The sequence below is a fragment of the Pleurodeles waltl genome, chromosome 5 (assembly GCF_031143425.1).
Source record: "Pleurodeles waltl isolate 20211129_DDA chromosome 5, aPleWal1.hap1.20221129, whole genome shotgun sequence".
Classification (NCBI taxonomy): Eukaryota; Metazoa; Chordata; class Amphibia; order Caudata; family Salamandridae; genus Pleurodeles; species Pleurodeles waltl.
In genome coordinates, this window is record NC_090444.1 from 16,909,178 (window position 1) to 16,924,924 (window position 15,747).

General features: G+C 40.4%; 1 pseudogene; it reads left to right on the plus strand.

Annotated features, from left to right (window-relative positions):
- The first annotated feature begins 787 nt into the window (after positions 1-787).
- LOC138296930 (zinc finger protein 184-like) lies at positions 788-2,316 on the plus strand (annotated as a pseudogene).
- Positions 2,317-15,747: the final 13,431 nt, after the last annotated feature.

A 15,747-nucleotide genomic window follows, 5' to 3' on the forward strand; every position in this document is an offset into this window, starting at 1 on the left:
TCATGGGTCAAAATCCATGAATGTCAGAGATGAAGTTAGATTATTTCAGAGATTGGATCTGGACTTAGAATATTTAAGTGACAGTCTTCTTTTAGATGTTTAAAATATTTATAAATGGAGTCAAGCATGTGCTTTTCCATTATCTTGCTTTAGACAGGGTTTGTATCTTGAGGGGAGAACTTAGTATGAGTGACACTAAATATAAGGTGGGCCATCTCTCTCTGCCTAAGTCCTTTCCATGCTAAAAATGAAAAATGATTTTTTGTGTCACATACATTACTTTGATTTTTGTATTTTTACCTAATTATGATTCTTTTTTCCACAACAGGGGAAACAGAAAAAATTGATTGACTGTTGGTGGAAAAATGGATTTGATAAAAATACTTTTGAAAATATTGGAGATAAACCAAAATCTTCCCATGACAGTGTTAAACTCTCAGGAAAATACTTCCAGACACCAGAGAATCCCAACCACCCAAATAAGATCTGTGATTTCATTTTTGCCAGAAAGGTTTGCAATAAATACAATCTCAGTGCACAGCCAACACCACCAAGAGCCGATATGTGTCTAAGACATTCTTCAAAGCTTTAGGTGTAAAAGTGCTAACATTAATCCAATGATAGAAACAAAAGATAGGCCTCACTAATATATTGAAACACACCCTGAAAAAGGCCACAAATATGTATTGAAGCATGACAAAGATTTAATTCCAAATGTCTGTCCTCTAGCACATCAGAATGCTGACATGGCGAGATAACATATAGATATATTGAATGTGACAAGGACATGATCAAAAAGAGATCTAATTTTGAACAGAAAGTTCCCATAATGGAAAAACATTATTCTTGTTCTGAATGTAATAAAGCTTTTGACGGAAACGGACATCTAAAGAGACATCAGGAGGGCTGCCGAGGGCTAAGACCATATAAATATCCTGAATGTGAAAATGCTTTTGCCACAAAGGAACAAATGACACGACTTCAGAAAGTCCACACTGGAGAGAAACCATATGAATGTACTCAATGTCAAAAGGCATTCAGCAGGAAAGCATACTTCCTACAACATCAGAAAACCCACACTGGGGAGAAACTATATAAATGTTCTGAATGTTACAAGTCATTCACTTCAAAAAGGAATCTCTTGCAACATCAGAAAGTCCACACTGGGGAGAAACCATATAAATGTTCTGAATGTGACAAGTCATTCACTAGGAAAAGGAGTCTCTTGCAGCATCAGAAAATCCAGACCGGGGATAAATCTTATAAGTGCCCTGAATGTGAGAAGGCATTCAGAAAAAAGAAAGACCTAAAGGATCATTGGAAAATCCACACTGGGGAGAAACCATGTGAATGCACTGAATGCAAAAAGGCATTCATTAGGAAATGCAATATGTTGCAACATCATAAAACCCACACTGGAGAGAAACCATATGAATGTTCTGAATGTTACAAGTCATTCACTACAAATAGAAATCTCTTGCAACAATAAAAAGTCCACACTGGGGAGAAACCATATGAATGTTCTGAATGTTACAAGTCATTCACTACAAATAGAAATCTCTTGCAACAATAAAAAGTCCACACTGGGGAGAAACCATATGAATGTTCTGAATGTTACAAGTCATTCACTACAAATAGAAATCTCTTGCAACAATAAAAAGTCCACACTGGGAATAAACCATATGAATGTCCTGAATGTGACAAATCATTCAGTTATAAGGTAAACCTAATGCAACATTGGAAAATCCACACTGGCGAGAAACCATATGAGTGTAGTGAATGTAAAAAGGCATTCATTTCAAAAGGAAAACTAGTGAAGCACCTAATAGTCCACACTGGGGAGAAACCATACAAGTGCACTGAATGTGAAAAGGCATTCATTAAAAAAGTAACCTCTTGCAACATCAAAAAATCCACACTGGACAGAAAACATATGGATGTACCGATTGTGCCAAGATTTTCATGTTAAAGGAACAACTAATGCAACATCAGAAAGCTCACACTGGGGAGAACCTATACAAATCTTCTGAATGTGACAGGGCATTTATTACAAACGGTCATCTAATGTATCATCTCAAAGTCCACACTGGGGAAAACCCATATGCAGGTACTGAATGTAAAAAGGCATTCATTACAAGAACCCATCTCTTCCAACATGAGAAAATCCACACTGGAGAGAAGCCAAATGAATGCACAGAATGTAAAAAAACATTCACTAGGAAATGGGTATTAATGCAGCATCTGAAAATCCACAATGGGGATAAACCATATAAATGCACAGAATGTAAAAAGCCATACCTGGGAGAAAACATATGAATGTACTGAATGTGACATGGCATTTACTACAAAATGGCATCTGATACAACATCAGAAAATCCACACTGGGCAGAAACTATATGAATGTACTCATCGTAAAAATGCATTCTTTAGCAAATGGAATTTCATGCAACATAAAAAATCCACACTGAAGAGAAACAATATGGTTGTACTGAATGTGAAAAGACATTAATTACGAGAAGTAACCTCTTGCAACATCAAAAAACTCACACCAAAGGGAAAGCATATGAATGTACTGAATGTCTTATTTTATACAAATAAAGGGCTCCTGCAACATCAGAAAACACACACTGGGAATAGGCCATATGAAAACCATCTATATTAGCTTTCCTACCACCAATGAAGGTTACCATTTGTAAATATTATGACACGGCATGCATGCTATGCTCGCAGTAGTTCAGAAAATGGATACATCCTGCAGCATGCAACCACTCGGACACTGAGGAAGTGCTGTGTGGCCAGAGTAGTGGAGTGGCATTATAGGAATGATGAGTAATATAGTATTGCACTTGGAAAAACAAATTGTGCAAGATGTATACCAAATCTCATCAACACAAAAACTGAGCGATAAATCCATTATAAAAAGTAACCTACTGCCAGCATTGGCTTTTGGCAGGTTGTGGTTGTGGCATCAGCAGAAGATTAGAAAAGAAATTACTAATGTTGTTTTCATGTACTGTGTATGTTGGTTGTCACTCACCAACAAACAGCGATTCAAGTATAAAACATAAGACAACAACTGTGGATTGTACATAAGAAAGTAAAATGTGACTAATGTCATGTGCAGGAGATAACACAGATATACCTGTTCATTCCATTCAGTTAATAAATGGAGTAACAAAACCCAACTTGGGGCCACAAACCCTAAGAAAAACATATGTCTATTTTGGATGTCACATGGTATTTCCAAACTAAAAGCAGGGTCATTGGAATTATGCGACAGGGGATGTCCAAATTATGCAGCAGGGTTGAATAAATTCTGCAACATGAAAAGTCAAACTATGTGGTGTAAGATGCCACATTTTGTGATGGTATTACTGCATTATTTTGTCATTTTTAAGGGCTCTAGCCTGCTGTAATCTCTCTGTGGGCTTTTAACCACACCCACCACACGTCCATCAGTTTTGTTGGTTCGTGGGCTTGCCTTTTAATAATCACTTGATTTTATTTGTGAAAGGCATGCATACCTCATGCCTTTTCCGGTGTTTAGCCCTCCTCGAGCGCACCGGCCAACTACTGAAAACATACGAGGCTCCTTGTTTTCAGTATGGTTTCTGAACTACTTTTTCTATTTATTTCCTACACAGCGCGATCGAGCTGCACATTTGCTGATACGTTTGACTGCAAGTTAACGTCTGTTTCTTTTCCTTCATGTTCATGGCGTGGCACTTTTAATCGGCTTGCTTATGTAAAACTGCACTACTTATCATTCTCATTTTATGTGACAAGAAAAGTCCGGTTAGGACTTTACAACACTAATAGCTCTAAGTTGAGCAAATGCAAGACCCATTGCATTGCAAATGCTTGTTACACTTGTTAACACCTTAGTTTAATTCCTAAATAAAGTACAAAGCAACAATTGAACCTTTTCATACAGCCTTCCACTGCTCTGCAGCATGTGTTGCTGTGGTTTTAGTAACTTATGAACCATTTGAGCTACAGTTTCTTTTTATTAAAATCTGTAGATTATGCAGCAGTTGATGGACTATGTGGCAAATGCAGTTAATTTATAATTGTGCAAAAATTGTTGCAGCCACATTATCACTTAATTAACTGGCCCTGATTTAAAAGGGAAAGCTAATGTGACCTCAAAAATTGTACCCTGAAGTCCACATTGAGTATTCTCTCCCTTCCACAGAAACACACAAAGTGATAACATTTCTGAAGATTCAATGTGAGAGAAATAAAATATGGAAACCACATGTGATAAATGGTCTCAATCATCATAGGTGTCACAGGATTAATAAAAAAAAGTTGCTTGAAATCCTAAACTTCCTGCTATATGGGTGACAACATAGAAACTGCAGATAAAAGCTATCTTTGACACAATGCAAGTATTACAAAGAATAACTACAGCACATTTAGGAGCTTAATGCTGGGCATTATTCACACATACTGTGACTTTGGAAGGCGCTTAATACTTGCCGTCAATATGCTTATGAATATCAAAACCTAACTTGGAGCTACAAACCAAGTGAAAAAATGTACATATACTAAATGTGTCAAAGCAACTCAGGGGAGCTCTAAGGCAGTGTCGGGGAAATCTAAGGAAAAATCACGTGATTGTACTGAAGGTGACAAAAACATTTATTACAAAGTAAAAGAAGAAAGGAGAGTGCTCTGTGGTAGAAACTGCAATCACTACAGTATAGAATAATTATACTATATTTACATGTTTTCAAACGTACTTAATAATTTAAAGTAAAAAGATAAAATAAAAACATGTGTATCATATATGATGATCCTAAGTCAAGAACAGGTGTTCATATTCATGGCAATCGGCGTTTGGAACAGCAATCTGTGATTATCTAAATATCACGTTATATTTTTAATACTTATGTCAGTGTGGGACTGTAGTACATTTATTTACTTATTTTATTTCCTCAGGTGTTCTTGTAAGATGCACTCACACAAAGGTATCCATGCACTGTACATAAACAAGATAAAGGGTAGCTTCTACATTACATAGAACATTAATCGTTTTAAACAAAACTGTAATCAACTGAACACAACTGAAATTGAAATAAAAGCAAGTAATGGTAGTTTATGTACTTATGAGACGGTAATGATACAAAGGATGGGCTAGGTAAGGAGAAAAACGCAGGAGGCATTGAGAGGAGAATAGAACATACGGGGTGTGGAATGGCTAGGGGAAAATCTATGATTTATGAAATCTGTGTGATCGTGATTGTAAGTTCTAAATTATAGTCACAGCACTGAAGAAGTTTGTAGGATTTCTTTGTTTGAATTACATTTCTTGCAATCTACCATATGACTCTGGAGTCTTCTCATGTTCCAAGTGCTTTCTGAAGGTCGATGTTTGAGGAAGACAACCAGGTTTGTTAAGAAACAACATTTTTGTGTAATACAAGCTAATTTGAATGTTATTCTGGCTTTGAGTGGGAATGAGTCTTTAAGAACGAGTCTTTAAGTACCATGTTGGTTCAATCATTTTATTGTTCTAGACAGAGTTAGGGCTGCTAAGTGCATCACTGGCCTGAGAGGGGTTAGATATTGTGAATGAACACCAGCTAACACACATTTTCTAATACCTATTTGGAGAGCACTAAGGATTGGACAATAGTTCTGAAGTAATTGGCATGAAGAAAGAATTTCAGTTTCTTGATCTCAAACAGGGTAGTTCATGCTTCGGGGCAATTTGTTTGTTATACAGTTTCTGCTAAGATAATATAACTGCACATTCAGGGCAGCAGATCCTCAGAACATGGGAGGCAAAGTCTATCCGCACCATTGGAAACTGTCAGCCCAGTTCCTGGCTAGCTCACAGTGCCTCACCTATTTCGGTGAAAGGCAATTATGGCAACCTGAACATGACACTCAGACTCCCCAGGGAAGTTGTGGAAACAGATCGCACCCTTTCATTATATTACTCATGCATGTCCCGGCAAAGACACAAAAGATATAGGAACTGAGTTTTCAACATATTTATTAAAACAAGCGTAATCTTGCATGAAGCGAATGAGCTGCGATAATTAAGCAGATAAAACAGAGCATTCAGCATAATAAACTTGGTGAAGACAATGAATACTCCAACCATAGTAAATGTGTTCTAGAAGTGCTAGAAGTTCCTACATAACCTTAAAGCTATGCTGAGAGCATAGCGAGTGTACCCTTCTGCCTGGTTCGATTTCAGGTATGTGCACTAGCATCAAACCTGAAGACAGTGTCAGGAGTCAGCCTGAGTTATAGATGCCAATCCTCTTGGGAGCTGGTAGATTGGTTCCAGCAGAGCAGAATGTCGAAAGCAACATTAGTCCCAGGTCGGTAGTGGCTGCTGGGTCACTGCACCATTTATTTAATAAGCCTATACTGTGTTGGATGCACAGTCCTGGTGCTGTCTCTAGGCGTTAGAATCTGTCTCCTGAACAGGCAACACAAGATCTAGGATATTGTGTACAGTGCTCTTAGCCATGAACAGAAAGTACTGATTACATGTCGTGCAAAGGCTAACTAAACAACCAACTTGTACCACATATTCCTAGAAGAATATCATGTGAGAATTGTGTGTAACATGTCACTTCTAAAAGCAGTGCAGCTAAAACGAATTACATGTGAAATATAAAATGAAGCTAAAAACAGGGGGAACCAACACAAGTCCACAAAGTTCTCTGTGAGAAAGACAGATTTTAAAAACTAGACTCTTAAAACTACACTGAATAAAATATTAAAAGATTACAATGTTCACACCAGGAAGCAAAGTGAACAAGCCATAAAAATGATCACATTAAAACCTGTCAATTTGGTTCAAAACAAGGGCCAAATTTAAATGTCAGTGGAAGCGTCCATAGTAATGGAATCCAAAACGGAACCCACATCAGCAGCCCCCAGAGTCTCAGTGAGTTAGGTCAGATGAACATACATGATCGAGAGCCTTATCCTTTGCAGAGGAAGTAGCGTCCTGTGCAATGCCGCAGCAGGTGAGCCAAAAGGTGGGCATCCTGCAGCTGTAGCATCCATAGCCATAAAAGATGGCTCGTAAAAGGCATCCTAAAGCAATCGTAGTCTCATAGGACAACTCCGTAATGGGAACATCCGCAGATTCATGTCCGTAGATTGTACCAATTGCGTTGCAAGATATACAACCAGTGCAAACTCGAAAGGGCGCCAAAGACAGTGGAACACAGGCTGCACACAGTAGAACCATACTAGCCGGAAAGACAAAGACCATTTGTCGTGTAGTTCCTCCAATAAAGGTATGCCAAAGTACTGTACTAGCATTCATGACACAACTGAGCGTGCAGTAGTTCCATCACCACTTGACTTTGATATGGGACATCCAATGCAGAGGAAAAAGAGAAGTAATATTGCCAATTTACGCCAATACAAGAGGTTTGGCTCTAAATACACTTGAAAACGAAGAGCATGTAAAGGATGGAACCACTCCCGAAACAGCCTGGCATGTGCTGACAAAACCAGACCCAGTCGCTTTGAAAAAATGTACAACATTTGCATGTTAGAGGCATTAGAAATGTGACTGACAAGTTCACCAAAGTAGCTTTGAAAATTGGTGTTTAAAAGCGACTATTTCAGAAGATGACCTCGCAACTTGCAATTCGAAGGTTTCATGGGCAGGTGTAAGCGCCACATGTTTTAGTCTGCTCAGCTAGTCGAAGGTAACATTAAAGGTAGAAATGGGAGGCCACAAACTCTCTACCCTAATCTCACGTGGAGGGAAACCATGCCAAACAAACCTTTTTACAAATCCATTGAATGCCTCACAGAAGTTTCACAATCACTTCCACTGGTAAAGGCGTCCTTTTCCTCTCACGTACATCTGAGGTTTAATTTCCACACCTTGTGAATATAACTCCCCCCTAAAGCCTCAAATCTGCCTATTGGAAGATGTTTCAAACCTGATGTAAACTGAAATGTGGATATTGGCAGAGATATTACTCCATGTATTAGCCATTCTGCTGACGGTGTTTCAGCTACTGTTAAAGGCAATGTTCCTAACTTTTCTATGTTAAGCATTGCGTATGTTGCGTCGCTCTTTTCTGTTTTCTGTCGTTTGTGTGTTACATTAAAAGGCAAGAATAACTCTTTGGAGTTCACTTGCTTCCAGGGCACACGGTTTCGATTTCAAAACCTGCAATGTCCAGCTCAACTGCATTATAGAACTAAGTTGACTCTGTCCATGCTGTAAAAAAGACATGCTATTTTGTATAATGTCAGTTGCGGAAGACTTGTTTAGTGTAGAAATACGAGTGGACAATGTATTCATTCCATTATCAACAACATCCGTTGCTCTCTCTAAATTAGCCTGATCTATTTGCCTTAAACTGATCTATCTGATCCATATTTCATTGTAAATGGTTTTCAAGAATCTTTTGGATCATGGGTATCAAATACCTAACAACAAATCCTGCAAATCCATGTCATCAGATTGGATAGAGAAGTGTTCTTTTACAGCTGAAAAACTAGAATGCCTTAACCATTGTTGTATAGCTATTTTAGCCATGTTTTTAGACATGTTATTTTAGCAACTAGACCTCCTGTTGTGCGCTTTAGCCCAGTTATATTTTATTCAGCTTTGCGTTATTTTTCTAGCATAGGTCACATTTGCAGTGCTGTTTTATTTTCTTTATCTAGTTGCTGTTTCGCCTAGGAAAGCATTGCACTTCTAGCAGGACATTCTTTTCACTTTGTGCTTTCCTCAAGGCTGCAGCCAGATAGAGTTGCAGGCAAAGTGGGACGCTATGTCTCTAACATTCACAGAAACAAACACATCCTTATGTGGGGAACTTTTCTCAGAACATCAGCTGTTTTATTATAAAAACACTTCTCTGTCCCATACACATTAGAGGGAGATGTCAGCCAGGTGACCACGACTGCATGCTGATTAAATTTGCTATAGCTGCTTGCTTAGACTAACAGATCCCTGGGCTACATGGGGATGGTGTCTTTCAGGCATCCTTTTTCAGATAAGGGGAATGATGTCATCCCAGAGGGGAAACCTAAAGGGCAAATTAGGGCTTATCATGCTGTGCTCTAACATAGCCTAGTTCTAACCACATATATTACGCATAGTGACAGTATCTTGTGTTTCACTCTTCTTGTCACCATTTTGCAATTCATGCCATTTTATCTAGGATGCAGTTAATTCAATAAACCTTATTGAACCATTCTCTGCCTCTGTTTATCTTTGCATATGTGAGACTAATGTAACTAAGAGAAAAGGATGAGATCTGATCGACCACGATTCCCCTGAGGAGTCATTTCTGTCATGAGCCCGGTTGCCACAATCATCCCTCCTCTTGGGCATAGATGAGGCACTGCTAGTTAGCCGGAAAAACCTGGATTAGGCAGACAGTTGTCACATTGTGTGGGGGGATTGGACTCAGTTCCCCACAATGAAGATGATTCTGTTGCCCGAATCTAGTAGCCTCATTAGGATAATGAGAGTCTTCAAGACACGGCGACGCCAAAGTTTGGTCAGGCACTAATTTTCGGATCCTCCTGAGTATCTCTGTCTCACTACGTGCTAAAGACACCTCAATACTATATACGGAGATGTCCGTGGTATTGAGGAGCTCCTCCTCAGCTAGGTAGGTAGTACCTATCCAACGCTGGGTTGTTCAAGCTTGAACCCTAAAAGGATCAAACCCCATTTGGTGTCCTTATCTCTGAACAAATACCTTTACCATTACCATGCCGAACCCACAACGAGTAGCAATTGCAGTAAACATGCGACAACCCCTCACTGCTCATTTATTAGCAAATGGCCTCACAGGCCCGGGGGGTCCAGTAGCATTTGTAGCCTAAAGAACATAAATATTTAATTCTTGGGTCACTTTTCCAGCAGTTGATGGGAACACTAATATTTCATCACTACACACCTGCTAACATAACTGCACAATACAGAGCTTATGCATAATTAGAGATACCCCTATCTTATCAAGACCATAATAACTGGCTTGATGGTGCCCTACCATATACAATATTACACGTTAGGTTAGGTCCTCTGAGCAATGATGGCCCTACCTGGCCTTTATTGGCCACATATACACTGCATCCTGGTGCAGTAACCGTGGCGGTAGCTGAGGTTCAAAGCTTGTATGCTGAGCCTACGGCAATATACAGACTGTTAGTACAGTTTGTAATGCAGACATTAAATGCTAACCCAGCACGTGCTGCCCCAGCGCAACCACATGAAGTCACCCCAGGTATTAACAGTGCGACTGTGCATTCGATCATGGGTAGGGTACCCGCCAAACGTGAGGAGATTCCGTTTTGGTTTGCTCAAAAAATAAATGTGCTGGAAGCAATGTTCCCGGCAGTGTAAGGTCTCTGTGCGCTGCAGCCGAGGATACGTGCGCCAAGAAATTGACCATTCACGCAAGTGCAGCACATAACTACCAAGACCATTGGCATTTGCCTCTCCATAGCTTTGTTTTACCACTAAAGCAAAAAAGGCAGGGCATTAGAAGTTAAAAAGAAGAAAATAGTATCGTATTCACATCAGGAGCAGCAGAGGGGCACAGATTAAGTTGAATCAATCAGTGCTTGTACCTGTTCCACACAGAGGAGCGGAAATTATGCTTGGCTTCCAGTGACGAATTACAAGACCGTAGAGAAAAGTGCCACGCAAGCCAACAAATAGAAAGTGACAGGCAGGCCCCAAGCCCTTTACTGGGCACAAAAGAGTCTCCCAAGCAAGACGCGGGTGCTAGCAGGTGCACTCACAGCAAGCAACAGAAAGGTGACAAGAGCAGCCTTCCACTGCGCGTATTCATGTGGCGGTGGGCTTTAGTAATATTTGAACCGTTTGAGCTATTATCAGTGTATTTTGGTTGCAGATTTTTGGTTATGTGTCAAATGTATAATTATACAAAAATGCTGCGGACACACAATTGCATAATTTTAGTTGCCCTGAATATAGGGCATCTTACAAACTGAAGTCACGGCAGGGGCTCAACAAACAGACAAAATTAAGGCGTAGTTTGCTTAGTCCCAGGATCATTAATGCAGATAGTGACTTTAGCTCATCCATAACCCTGGGTATTTCTCACAATAACCAATTACCTAATCCGCGACCTGCAGTACAGAGTACAGCATTTGGCACTTATCCTTCTTGTGTTCTCCGGTTTTGCAGTATGTTATTAAGGCTAGGCATTCTCATTATCCAAATCAGTCAATTAGAAGGACAGTATGTAAAAACAAATAACCCAGTTCAGAAAGCACTGTAGTTATTTAAGTGCAAATGTGTCTAAGAAAATATCTAAAAATGTTATAGCCAAAAGCATCTTTCCATCCCAAACTGTAAGCCCCTTATGTTTATTGCCCTTTATTTATAGTCTTTAAATCGTACGGTCCAAGCCTTGAGGGTGCCAGAGTCTTTAAGAAAGAAAACAATTGCTGTGCCATCTTAACAGTTGGGCACAAGTTATAACAAGCAGAAGGGATAAAACACAACCAGGGAAATAACGCATGAGTGACATTGTAAGAATGGAGAGACATCATCCCCTTCTCCTTATGGTGGCTTTTCCAGGTTGGAATAGCGGAAGTGAAAAAAAAAAAAAAAAAGAAGTGGGGGGGCTAACCAAGTGGGGCAGTATACAAGTAACATCATGGCGAATGATATCACAGCTTGTTGTTACCGGTGCTGAAAGGGGTTTTATCACACGTTTGTGTTAGCACTGCACTAAGCAAGTGCCAATACATAAGATTAAGGGCATGTAAGCCAATAATACATTATGTTTTTTCGTGTACTATTGTGGACTCGAAATTCAAATAAGATACATAACACTGAGAAATAATCTGTCGCAAATTAAAATGACTGTGCCATTGTTCACTTAAAGGATTAAAAGGTTGAGGGCCAGATGTAATATTGTTTTAGTTGCCAAAATTGGTCACAAATTATACATCAACTTTTTGCGACCAGTATCTGATTTTGTAAACAAACCCACATTCTATTAAGTTAAATTGCAAAAACACAATTTGCACAGCAGAAGAGCTGCCTAATGAATATTAAGAAGACATTTCGTTATTCGTGATCCTCGGGGACAGCTGGCCACCATCCTGATGTTTGCACTTCCAAATGCATTCCCATAAAGAATATGGCACTGATTTAAAGAGAAACGTTTTACTTGTTGTTTCCGGTGCAGAGCACCAGCACTAATTTTTGAGGGCCGGGGCTTATTTTTCTTACTAAAGCATTTACTGTGAGTAAAAGACACATATGGGAAAGACAGAGGAAAAGAAAAACAAAAAAGCGGCACAATGGGAGAAAGCAGAAAGCTGCAAGAGTGAGCTGAAGGGTCAGGGACTGGCTTTAAATGGATTGAAGGGGCCCGAGATGGCTTCAGTATTACGCTGCCTCAGTATTCTGTGTTTGCACTTTTAATTGCAGCAGCCGCGTGTTTAAGATGAGGGCTTTGGGCACCGGCAAGTTTTTTTATTTACAAATTATGCACTGGAGAGAACACAATGCCCTCAGTGACAAAATAAACATTTTATCTAGCAAGGGATCACCCCAGCCAGCCAGCCTGCTGATAAACATGATTTATTTCCGTGAATGCAGCCCGAGGCCCTCCAGTCAGACAAAACTAATTAAACTCCGTGGCCTGCTGTAACTCCTGGAAAAGCACAAACCTTATTCACAGGGATTTCTCCTCTGGGGACTGCTTGTCCTGCATTGCTGCAAAGGCAGGTAGTTAAAAGTGTGCGCTTTGTAAACGTGTGCGCAGTGGGAAAAGACATTGTGTGCCCGCGCACACACGCGCACCTTAAAGGGAACATTGGCTGGAAGCAGTTTTCCCCCCCACGGGTCCTCAGGATAAACATAGAATTCTCACTATGTACTTGCCATTTGGGATGGTTCCCGCAGTAAATAACTGTAATACTTTGGGCACAGTATTTACCACGCACTATACTACCACACATGGTACACCAATACTTCCGGAAGTATTAAAACAAATTCAAGATGAATATGGGGCTGCCCCGGCCCTGGACTTGGGGATGCAATTAATGGGCAATTGTGCCACTGTATCTTTAATTATATTAAGTAATCTTAAAGGGGACGCAGTTGCACTAGCAGTGCATATGCAGCTCCTGGACGTTCCTGTACAGGATCAAGAATGCAAGCTCCCAAAGATTATCGCTGAGACCTACTCTAGCATTGGTCGAGATAGTCTGAGGGCCAGACCTATTAAACCAGAATTACAGAGTAAATCTAATAAAGATTCTACCAAGCAAGCACCTGAAGGTTCTAAAAAAACGCTGGGATAAACAAAAACAAACACCTAAAAAAGAAAGGGGAGAATCTTTGCATTCGGAGACCCCTCAAAATCGCTATAATCTTAGAAACAGAGATAATCTAAAAACGCCTGACAGATATCAATATACTGATACACGCCAATCTCGTTCCTTTCAGGAGTCACCGGATAAACGCAGTGAGAGAGGTGGACGGTCAGAGCAGCGAACTGAGTATGTAAAACAGAGACAGGACTCACAGCACTCGTCAGAAGTTTCTGTTAAGAAAGAATATAAACTTCTCCAACAAAAAACCCCAATTCAAAAAGGAAAAGGTGGCAGCCATTGCTATACGATATGCCACTCAGGAAGAGAGCTTTACTGAAGAACAGGAAGTGGGCACTGGCACTGCTAGACAGCGTGGCAGAGGTCACAATAGTTCGCCGGAGTCTTCTAGAGCATCTGAAGGTGAAAGCAACTGATGACTTCTTACAACAGGGTGTATAAAGTAACTATACAATTCGAAGGAGACATTGAGTGCACAATAGACGCCATTGTTTGGGATCGCGTTGTTCCCATTTATGATATTTTGCCGGCCGAAAAAGATTGGCCACCAGAATTTGTCCATAATCTCCCTTATGGGGAAGAGGTAATTGAAGCCTCTTTCTCGCCCCTTGTTCCCAGACAGCTCAGGGAGGCTTACACCATAGATTGGGCTAAGGTGCAGGCACCCGAGTTATTTCGCAACCATGTAGGGTGGGATAAAGATTCACCCTATCATGTAATGCCAATCAGATCCTAACTCCAACCTCAACCCCAAAATCCAACAAAGCATGAAGCTAAAGCACCTGTGAGAGAAATCCTCACACAGCTATAGTTCCAGGGCGTAATCTAACCCTGCGTCTCACCAATGAACAATCCATTGTTCCCCTTAGCTAAACCAGACCATTCTTATAGAATAGTCTTAGACTACAGACATTTAAACAGTCATACATGCACATTTGTCATACAAAATGCACCCAGCACAGCACTTATAAACAATATAGCGAGCACAAAAAGCAAAAACACCCTGGATATTTCCAACATTTTTTTTCTGTGAAAACATAGTGCCTGAAAGTAGGGACTTAACAAGTTTCAGCACTTTAGGCTCGCAAAAAAGGTTTTGCCATCTCCCACAAGGGAACAAGAACAGCCCAGGACTGTTTTCAGTGCGTGCTACTTCCATTTTACACAACATTGACCGTGAGGTGCTGTCCTACGTAGAAGACATCTACCTTACAGATGATGACCTCATACAACATGCAAGGCGGGTTCCACGCATTGTGGTGTGGTTTACCGAATTGGGCTACAAATTTAAGTTAAAAAAAAAAAAAAAACTAGCTTTCCTTAGTGCCCTATTCTTGGGATACGAATTATCCGATGAAGGCAAAAGCCTAGCCCCCCCAATTTTTAGAAAAGTGCAAACAACTACAACCGCCAAACAATATAAAAAAGCTCGTTGCTGGGCTTTTTAAACTTCGGCAGAACATACTTTCCAGATTATGCACAACGCATTAAACCATTATATGACTTAATATGTCATGACTTTTCAAGTAACTATTGGACAGTCGAACACACATGCATTCTCAGAGCATTGAAACAAGACATGCTTGCAGCTAAACATTTACACACACAGGACAACAAAACACATTTTGTCATCAGAGTAATTGCTGGTGCTATTGGTTTCACCTATGTAACATTCAACGAGGGTGAGGCCGCCCGATTGCATACAAATCGCATTTATATTCTGCAGCTGAACAATGCTTTGCTTCCACAGAGAAAATTCTCACTGCTGTTCAGATGGCTGTCATTAAAGGGAGACCTCTGGGCCAAGGGAAACGCATTATTGCCGCATCTCCAATCCCAGCCCTTGAGGCTGTCACCACAGCCAGCATTCCTAACGCTAAAGCACTACATCCACATTGGATTCAATGGTCAACGTCTCTGACGGCTACTGATGGCATCAGGTTTCCTCAATGTGAGGATTTCACACGTGTGAAGGATGGGTTTTATGATTTAGCACATATCCCACATGTGGTGGGAGTCATTGATGGTACACATATTGCTTTGGTCCCACCGCATGGCAATGAACTAGTGTACTGCAACAGAAAGAACTTCCATTCCGTCAATGTCCTGGTTATTTGTTTGGCAGACCTCTGCATCTCACAGGTCTGTGCCCTCTATCTGGATTCAGTCCATGATTACTTCATTATGCGGAACAGTGCGATCCCCCAGCTGATGTCATGCTGTACCCAGAGAGGGCCTGGCTGGCTGGTAAGTCACATATGTCATGTTTTTGTGTGTGCAATGTCCGCTGCAAAAATTCTGATAAGAAGGACTCATGGTTGCACATTTGTCCCATTCCACAACAGGGGACTCTGCATACCCAAACCATCCTTGGTTGTTGACACCAGTAAGGAACCGAACTATGACAGGGGA